A 10,195-nucleotide genomic window follows, 5' to 3' on the forward strand; every position below is an offset into this window, starting at 1 on the left:
TTTAAGAGTACAGTGGTACTGAAAAGCACTCTGATTTAAAAATGGCTAAAAATAGGGGTGCCTGGGTGGCTCAGCCAGTTAAGGGCTGCTCAGGTCATGATCCCAGGGTCCTGGGATCGAGCCCCATGTCAGCTCCCTGCTCCCTGCTCGGTGGAGAGCCTGCTTCTCCGTCTCCCTCTGCCTGCTGCTCTGCCTACTTCTGTTCTCTGTCAAATAAATAAATAAAATCTCTAAAAAATAAATAAATAAATAACAAACAATAAAAATGGCTAAAATATTTTTATTTCTCAATGGAACTGCATGAAATTTCACTAAGATTCTTTTTAAAGCATGATAGGTCATTGCAGTAAATTCCATCTTAGTTTCCTGAACTAAAATTTAACTCAATTTTTTATTTACTGAGCACCTACTGTGCATAAAGCACTCAACTAAGCATCCTATTGGCCAGATTAGACACACAAAATATTACACTTCCCACTAACAAATGGTTAGCGTTGTGACTCCTCAGGACATCAGGAAATAACTATCAACTGTAGGCCTCTAAAAATGCTTGTTAAACCAAAAGGCAATGCTCTTAATGGAGGAATCCAGATTGCCTAGATCAGCAAAACTACATTAGAAAGTTAATAGCCTCCATCCTTAAAATATCCCAGGAGAAGAAAGGGAGTGATTCAAACTGTTAGCATGTGCCCAACAACACTACACAATAATAGCCTAAGCAAAACTGCCAGATGTATTTGTAATTAAGAGGTCCAACCTTGACAAAGCATCATCAGTGAGATTTTCATCCTACTGGGTGGATGGATTCAGAAAGCAAAAGCTCAGTCAAGAAATGAAAAGCACATTAAGCATAAACTGCTCGGGCGGTTCGATCTGGAAGAACAAGTAGAGAGAGAGGTTCATTCGTTCAACCTGCGAGCCTCTATTCTGCGACAGCAGAGAGGAGGACTTAAAAGAGAGAATGAACGACCTGCGGTTTCTCGTGGGGGCTGCGGCCCCAACCATAAACTGAGGTCGGTGCTATAAGAAATAAATTACAAAGCATAAAGTGCTACTGGAGAGAAGTGAAAAACCCCCGGGAAGAGTCAAAGAAGACAACGATCTTTAACTTCGGGCCCGTCAGTTTACATCTTCGCCGATTTTCTACATAAAGTTGACAAACTCTCCAGAAGAGGTCAATTTTGGAGGCTGACACATGCCTCCCATCGACCGGCTGCGTCTGCTGACCGAAGGTAGGGGAAGCGCCGAGAGGCTAGCGGCGCCAGCCGAAGGAAGCCTTTTCTCCCTCCTCTTAGGCCACGGCGCTGGGGAGGCCGCCTGGGCTCCTGGGAGCAGGGACAGGTGTCGGCGCTAGATCCCGGCTCGCGGAGCTGGCAGAGTTGGCAGGGCTACCACCGCCTCTTCTCCCGCGGGCCGGGGCGCCGGAAAGTTGCGTGAAGACAACTCCAGGGCCGAAAAGCCGCTCCCCCGCGCGGCCCGTGGGCAGCGGCAACACCAGCCTCCTCGCAGCCCCCCGGGAGAGGGACCCGCGACCCCGGGAAGGGGAGAGGAAGCTCCGCCCGCCAGCTCGGCCGGGTTGGGAGGACCCGAGGGTCACCAGCGGGCGGACGAACAAGGCGTCCAGCGATTCCGCTCCTGCCGGGAGCCCCCACCCGGGCCGTGCGTCCCGCCAAGTCCGGGCGCCAACACTCTGCGCCCGCCGGCCGGGCCCGTCACGACCCCGGAGCCCGGGCGCCGCAGAGCCCACACCCGCGGCCCGCACCCCTCCAACCCAACTCGACCCCTCCCCGGGACGCAGCCGGGCCCCAGCCCTGCGCACCTTCCCGACTCACCTGCGCTCCGCGGCAGCTCTGTACCTCCTCGCCTGCTCCGCGCGCCCCGTCGGGGCACGCACCGACCCCCCGACCGGGACTCCACGGGCCGCGGTGACTCGGGGCGCGACGGCCACCGCCGCCTTCTCCTCCTCAGCACAAGCCCCGGCGGCGAGCTGAGGGTCGCGGTCAAAGCCCGGCCGAGGCTAAAGCGAATCTCGCCACCTCCACAGCCTCCACCTCCAAGTCCCTTCACTCGTCCGCGCCGCCCGGAGAAAATGTCACCAGAGGCCGTTCCGCTCGGCGCCTCACTTCCGCCCGGAACCACAGAGCCCGCACGGGTCGGCTAGAGCGGCCGCTGCGGCGGCGGCCTCCCGGGACTGGAGCGGGAGGCCGAGGGAAAGCCAGAGAGCGCCATCTGGCGGAAGGGAATACGCGCTCCTCCCGCTGCAGAGTGCCTGACGCGCAGGCACCAGCTTCCCCGGCTTCTTTCCCGCGCTCCATCCATCTGATCAGGCAGCTCCCTCCCAGAACTGTCCTTCCCAGAGAGTCGGAAACCAGTCAGTGCAAGCCAAGGACAATGCCCTAAGAGAAGGACAACACCCCCTTTTCCGTGCGCTTCTCGGTACTCACCCCTTCTGAAGCCTTCCCGAATGAAGCTCGTAGTGTCTGAATCCTTGAGTGACTCCAGCAGGGGGTCCGCTCTCTTCTCTCCCCACTTTTTCGCGGATGCCGACAGCTTGGCTCGAGGAGACTCGGCTGCGCTAGTCTCTTGCAGTGGCAACAACATCCCGTTCAAGTTTTTGGTCGGTTACGTTGCAGGCCTGACAGATAGACCGCCACCTGCTGGTGAGTCAGGGTCAGCCGGGGAGAGCCCGCTCCGCCCCTCCGCGCGCTGCAAACGCCCCAAATTCCACCTCTGCAGAGTCACTCCTCTCATTTGCACTTCACCGTGGGCAGGGTGACGCACCCGGGTACTCTGAGTTTTCGAGGCCCTTCTTTTAGGTCTGTGATTGAAAGAAACGTGCTGTACGCGGGACCTGGAGGAAAGGTGAAGTGGGCGCCCGGCCACCTGGCCCGTACTGGACTCAGAGGTACGGAGAACAAAACGCAATTCGAGATCTAAGCAAGGGCCGGCGCTCCCAAAGTCAGGGTTTTGAGAAGTAAATGAATAAATAAGAGCGTGAGGAGAAAATGTAGAAGGTCTTCACTCTTTCAGGAGCCGTGCTGACACCTGGGGTGACACTACCCAAGAGGAGATTATGGAAATCACAGCGCTGGCCCCACATTTCCCTTAACATCAGTCTCTCCTTCAGATCTGGTGCTTCAGCTCCCCCAGTTCACTCATTTATGCTGACTGCCCACAAGCATGGGAGTTTTCCATCCATGATTAAACGAATACATTGATAAAAATAATTTTATATTAATAGCTAACTTTTTTTGAATGCTCACTGTGTGCCAGGCACTGTAGCATGTGTTTAAATGGATTCATTCATTTAATCTGCACAACAACCCTATGAGCTCAGTACCATTACCAGCCCCAGGTGACAAAAATGGAAACAGGCCTGGAATCGTTAAAGTGACCCACCCAGGGTCACACATCAGTAAGTGGCAGGACAAGACTCCGACACAAACAGTCCAACTCTAGGGCTTGCTCTCCCAACCTCTACCACCACCTACCTCTTTGAGACTCACTGAGAACATACTGCCTGCCTAATAAACGTTTTGTCTATGTATATTTCACTCACTTTTTCATCCCTTTGTTCACTTATTTCCCTGCTACCTTAGTCCTCAAGGAATTTGAGAAGTTGTGGGGTAGTGATAAGAGCCCAAGCTCTTTCAGAAGAAAAAAAGAAAATTTTACTACGAAGATCACACCTGTCAGTCTTGAAGTGAAAGAATAAATGTGGGCTAATACCTTCGATTTTAAAACTTCTCCTTGACAATCTTATCTCATTAAGGCTGTAGACATACTGAATTGTCTCCCAGAATCCCACGTGCAGCACAGCTGGTCTCCCCACAGCTGTGGGGTCTCCCCTAGGAGACCCCACAGCTCAGGTCTCCAAGCTCCTGAAATCCCATCTCCATAAAACCAGCCTGGCCCAGCCCCCCTACCCCCCCATCACTAGCAACCCCCTCCATCCCATTGTCTCTACCAGAAATTGAACATGATCCCTCTGTTCAGAGACACCAGCCTGCACACATGTTCATCCCTTCGCCTACCTGCAGTGTTATTACTGAATCGTAGCGGTGGTTCTTCTCTCAACTTAGGTCCCAAGTCTTGGAGGCCAAGGCCGGGCCTGTCTGAATCACTCTCTAGCATCACCGCTTACACCTGGTGTACCACCAGCACTGGGACTGGGTCTGCAGCAGGTGCCTGTTAGAAATGGTGGCCTGAACGGTAGCATCAGAGCGTGGCTGGCCTTGCTTTGACTATAGGCCCTTCCCTCCTGACCAAGCAGGTTACTTCTGCCATTTCCTCCTGTAAGGTGGACGTTACTATTAGGACCACTCTCTAGATGAGGAAAGTGGGAGATCGGAGAGACAGAACCCTTATCTGTGGGCTCCAGGCTGCCCCCTCTCTCTCTTCTCAGATTGCTAAGAACCAGGCTACCCCACCCTCAGCGTAACCACCCACCCCTCTACCCTCCAACCCCAGCATGACCAGCATTCACTACAATCTCCCAGTATGCGCTGTACGGGGAAGCGTTGAACCTCTGCACTGCGCTAGCCACATAACCTCAGAAATGTCACCCCTTCCAGAGTTAACACTACCCACTTTAACTCAGAGCATTATTCCACAGAATTAAATTATGTCCTCCATGTGGAAGGCCACCCAGAACATTCTAAGGATTCCAAGTAGCAGAGGGTCACATGGTCATCAGCACTAGGGGCTCTGGAATCTGACAGATCTGAATTTGGTTACAGGTCTGCCTCCCTCTAGCTGCGACCCCCTGGGCAGTTCGGTAACCCTGCCAAGCATAAGGGTCCTCACCTGTTCACCACAGATGACTCCTGACACTACCTTGCAGGCTTTTGTAAGGGCTAGGAATGAGGTGGCTTGCATATGTAAAGCTATCAGCACAATTCTTGCCTCAGAGAGAGCACTCCATAAACAGGACCCTTGTTCTGATGGCAACACTGCAGCCACACACCTCCCACAGGCACCCAGACTCACACTGGTTAAGTACAATGATGCTGCCTACTCAGCTCCCAAGTTCACATGGAACCAGAACGGAACAGGGCAGAAGGGGCCGTGAGAGTGGAGCCGTTCGTGGCTGAGACTGGCTGGGAGGGGACACCTCCCTCAGCTCCCCTGTTCTCTGGGGTGGCTGAGTGAGGCTTCTCTGTCTTGGGCTCCCCGTCCCTCTTTCCAATCAGGTGACCCCCGTGACACCCCCTCTATATGGAAAGTCTATAACTTGTATTAAAACGTGGAAATAAACGTAATGGACAATTTAACATTTCTCAACAAGTGTGTGTTGTCCTCTCGTTTTTCAATGTAGGGACTAGCTCTGTGTGACACAGGACCCGACCCTGTGGGACCTCCAGGGTGGAAAGAGCGAGGGCTTCCTCGGACATGCACCCCACTGCCCATCTCAGGAACTGTTTGTTCCCTTGGTAACGTGTGCCCCCGTGTACCTGTTGGGCATGTCCTTCCTCCTCACCCGTCTGACTCACCAGAGAGGGCAGTGTCTGTTCTGTGGCAGACACGAGGACGCGGGTGTGAATGGAGGAAGTCCGTCTGAGCATCGAGCTGGGGAGACCCAGAAGCCTGAAGGGATGTCAAGACAAGTGGTGCCAGACGCCAAGTGGGTGAGAGGCTGGGAGGAGGTAGGCCCGCAGTCGAGGGCAGTGAGGGATGCCTGAGGGAGGAGCCAGCACTGATACACAGGACAAGAGAGTAAGTGCCTGAGGGCAAAGCTCCTGCCTCTGTCCTCTGAGCTCCCTTGGTGTCCAGCACACAGCGCGGCAGACAGGACAATCCAAGAAATGTTTGTGACTGACAGAAAAATATGCAGAGAAGCTGACCTTGAGGGAAAAGGGGCAAGAGGTGGAAAAGCCCCTGGGATGTTTGGAGGACAACAACCCTCGGGCCAAGCGGCCTGTGGCTGGACTGCAGAGGAGTGAGGAGAGGAACTGCCGGAAGGGAGGTAGGGGGCTGCGGGTGAGTGTAGGGCATCTGGGCTGCATTCCTTCAGCCCTAGGACGGAAGCAGGGTGTGCCGTCTCCCCCTCTGCCCTCTGCTAAGTGTTATGATCAAGACCTCAGACAGCAGATCCTTCCTTGCCCGCGAACAACAAGGAATTGACCCCACGCTGACCAACCACAGGGCAGGGAGAGCTCTAGGAGGGGAAAGGCTCAATCCGGTTGCTGTTGAAGGAGAAGGAAGGAAAGCACTAGGAAAGAAGGGAAGGGCCTGGAGCCCTAGCCCCTTCCTTGTTGGCGGATAGGATGGTTCCGAAGACACACTGGGATTTGAAAGAAAAGACTCAAGGGCTTCAGTGCCATGGAAACACCAGCCTTATGGAGAAGGTCCCCGGCCCCCCACCTTCCCCTCTCCAGCTCTGAAAACTATGATATTTAAGTAAGAATAACATCAGGGGATCTGTGGCATAATTAAAACTGTGTGGTCTTTGTCCTCAGTTCCTGGCACAGAGCTCCTAAAAGCCTTGGAATTTCCTAAGTGATAAGAGTGCCTTTTGTCATTCTTAGGAAAGCCCTTTCAACCCCACCTGAGTTTATGCTAATGAGGGTTCTCTGGGTGGGCCCACAGGTAGCTTCAGAATGGGGGCCAGTTGCTGGAGAAGCCAACCTCCCGAGGAGAGTGTTGGAACACTCAGCCCCACCCGCACTCCGGGCTGGGGAGAAGGGCTGGAGGTTGAATTCAGTCACCAATGGCCACTGATTTAATTAATCATGCCTACTTCATGAAACGTCATAAAAACCCCTGAATGATAGGATTCACAGAGACCGCATGCTGGTGAGCACACTGAGATGCTGGGAGGGTGGCCCTCCTGGGGAGGGCTTGGAAGCTCTGCGCCAAACCCCACCATGTTTCTTTTCCATTTGGCTCTTCCTGAGTTGTATCCTTTGAAGTAGGCCAGTAATCATAGGTAAAATACTCTCCTGAGTTCTGTGAGACATTCTAGTGAACTTATGGGAGAGTCATGGGAGCCCCCAAATCCATAGTCTGCCAGGCATAAATGTGGGTAGCCTGGGGATGCCCCTTGCTCCTGGCATCTGAAGTGGGGGCCCTCTTGTAGGGTCTGCACTAACTCAGGGAATTGAACTGAATTATTGGAACACCCACCTCTTGTCAGAGAATGGGTGCGATCATAAAAACTTTGACCAAAAATGAACATACTTGGTTTTAAATAAATGTCGTGTTAAGCAAGACCAGTCCTACCAAATCTCAGACTCCTCACCTTGCTCCCCTGTGGTGTCTCCACGTTTTCACTGCAGGTCAATGCTGCCGGCACCCAACACCTGGGGAGGCGGAGTGGTTTGATGCTTCACCTCTCCCCATGGTACTGGAACACAAAGGAGTGCCTGTGAGGAGGGATTCACCTTTCCTGATGATATTTCAGGTACCAAATCCTGTGTAGAGACTGTCCCAACGTTCCTCATTTGCACCTACTAAGTGGCTACTCCCTCTATTTGTGTCTCAGGAGAGCCCACAGAAGTCTGCATGAATGCCCTTCAATTTTATTTAAAAGACATCTATTGGGCCCCTGGGTGGCTCAGATGGTTAAGCAGCTGCCTTCAGCTCAGGTCATGATCCTGAGGTCCTGGGATCGAGCCCTGCATAGGGCTCCCTGCTCCTTGGGGGGCCTGTTTTTCCCTCTGTCTCTCTCTCTCTCTCTCTCTCTCGAATAAATAAATGACATCTATTGAAAGCCTATCCACTAAAAGCAAGGCACACTTGACATGTGGCATCTCATTCATCCTCCCCACAGTCAGCAAGGGCAGGTAGGCTTTACAGAAGAAGAAACTGAGGCTCAGAGAAGACACTGCACCTGACCAAGTTCACATGAGCTGAAGGGGCAGAGCCAGATCTTTTCCAGGATTCCTGGAACAGGACACCTCTCACCTCCTTCCAGAACACTGCTGTCTGTCTGGTAACAGTGCTCAATCTAGAAACAAATCACCAGAGTTCACGAGTGGGACGTGGCAATCCCCAAAGCAGAGGAAGGACATGTGGGAGGAAGAAATGAAGACCCAAGAGCAAGGAAGACTTTGTAGAAGAGGAAGCTTTCGACCAGGGCCTTGGAGAAAGCAGGGTTTCCAAGGACAGAAATGAAGAGAAAGGTATGCCAGGCAAAGTCTGGCTTGAGGAAAGGCTGGGCTCCCGAAGTATGGGACACACCAGACAGCCCGGAATAGGTGTATTTCTTTTTTTTTTTTTTTTTAAAGATTTTATTTATTTATTTGAGAGAGAGAGAGAGAATGAGAGATAGAGAGCACGAGAGGAAAGAGGGTCAGAGGGAGAAGCAGACTCCCCGCTGAGCAGGGAGCCCGATGTGGGACTCGATCCCGGGACTCCAGGATCATGACCTGAGCCGAAGGCAGTCGCTTAACCAACTGAGCCACCCAGGCGCCCCCGGAATAGGTGTATTTCTTGTACAAGTAGTGTATAGACTCTGGGTTTGGGCTCTCCTCCGCTACCCCTCCAGTGCTTTTTTTTAAAGCGTTTTGCTGATGAATGCCAACAGCACAAACGTGTTCAGAGCTTACCTATAACACTTCACAAGTATGGTTTCGTTAGGTCTTCTAAACAGTCAGGAAAAGTAGTGAGAGCAGGCATTGTTAACATTTTGCAGAGAGGGGCACCTGGGTGGCTCAATCGGTTAAGCATCTGCCTTTGGCTCAGATCATGATCCTGGGGTCCTGGGATCCAGCCCTGCATCACATCAGGGCTCCCTGCTCAGCAGGGGATCTGCTTCTCCCTCTGCCCCTCGCTCTGCTCATGCACAAGCACTCTCTCTCTCTCTCACTGTCAAATAAATAAAATCTTTAAAAAAAAAAACATTTTGCAGAGATTATATGACTAACACAAAGAGATACTGAATAAATGCTTACTGGATGAATGAATGAATGAATGAATGGACTTGCCCAAGGTCACCAGCACTGAACAGGAGAGTCAGGGCCAAACCTAGCTCGGCTGCCCCTAAATCCCAGACTCTTCACTACCGTACATATCTGGGGGACTTAGCAATGCCATTGTGTGTGCGTGCGTGTGTGTTGGGGGGTGGTGGGAATTAGACTCATTATTGTGTTTTATAATGTGCTGATCATTTGAAAAAGGCTCCAGCCCGAGAACAATACAAGCATTCATTAAAGTACTTCAATAGACTGACAGCAGCAACAATAACCTAAAATTAAATGAAGCAGAGTATCTCATGTGACTCCTCTCTTGAGGAGTCAGTGCAAAGGCACCAGGCTTTGAGAAACAGGATGGGGCCCCCTGGGAAAAAGACAAAGCAGAGATTTACAGAACCTGTGTGGGGACAGCAGGCTGGGAGGGCCCTCACCAGCCAGGCCGGCCAGCACCAGGCAGCTTCCAAAGGCCTCCCTCCTCTAGAGTTACTGTCCTTTACTGAAAATCATGAGTAACCCTCAGGCAGAGAAGGGGGACTTAAAGATAGCCCTTTTATTTTGCGGAAAAAATGTTTTTGTTTGGCTAATTTTGCTTGTTGTGTCCCTTAAAGCACTCAGTAGAGGCGCTTTGGCTTTTTAATCCTGCTTGTGGTTTTTGCTGTGAGTCCTTCAAGTCACCAGAAGGGCAAAAGACCAGCTGGTGGGGAGGCCTCATGGAGTGATGTGTGTGTGCAAAGCCAGCTCCCAAGAGAACACACACGCATGCACTGTGGGTCAGTCTGAAGGATGTATGAGATGTCTCCTGGCCAGTCCCTGCCCTCAGAGAACTAAGATCTTGTTTGTTCATGGGATGTACCCATTGGCCTTACCTAAGGCAAAACCGTAAAATTCGTTTCTCTTTGGTGCGTCTGTGCTTACTACATCCAGGACCCTCCTTGACCCAGTCAGTGTTGTCACCACCACTCAAAGCCCAGGACTTTAGCCTTCTTTGCCTCTCTATTCCCCACCTCTGACAACCAAAACATCCTGGCCTAGGACTCAATCTCTAAGGCTTCTAGTCTCCACATCTTAACAACAATTAATTAAGGAACCCAATTCTTACTAGAGTTACAGCTGACTAACACGTGACCTCTCCCAGGCGATGGCATTTTGTCCAACTAACATAAACGCTTCTCTAGAAGCCATCAAGGAATGACATAAAAGATAGGAATTTCAGATGGCAAGGCAGGTCAGCTGGGAGGAGGGAGGTATTTTTGTTAGCCAGGTTTTTCAGAATTCTCAAA

At 52.0% G+C, this 10,195-nt stretch overlaps 1 protein-coding gene across 3 annotated transcripts in view; it reads right to left on the reverse strand.

Moving 5' to 3' along the window:
* Nucleotides 1-2,573, reverse strand: part of ARK2N (arkadia (RNF111) N-terminal like PKA signaling regulator 2N) — an 81,400-nt gene extending 78,827 nt beyond the window's left edge. For 2 of the 3 annotated variants that reach the window (XM_028098202.2, XM_028098200.2), the window contains exon 1: nucleotides 1,833-2,109. The gene's annotated coding sequence lies outside the window, so the exon portion shown is untranslated. Of the gene's footprint in view, nucleotides 1-1,832; nucleotides 2,110-2,444 lie in introns of those variants that run through there. The other variant, XM_028098201.2, reaches the window with a different exon arrangement.
* Between the last annotated feature and the right edge of the window lie 7,622 nt (nucleotides 2,574-10,195).

Source organism: Eumetopias jubatus, unplaced genomic scaffold, assembly GCF_037043125.1.
Source record: "Eumetopias jubatus isolate StellerSeaLion01/CBP00866 unplaced genomic scaffold, mEumJub1_p1.0 scaffold_16, whole genome shotgun sequence".
NCBI classification, from domain to species: Eukaryota; Metazoa; Chordata; class Mammalia; order Carnivora; family Otariidae; genus Eumetopias; species Eumetopias jubatus.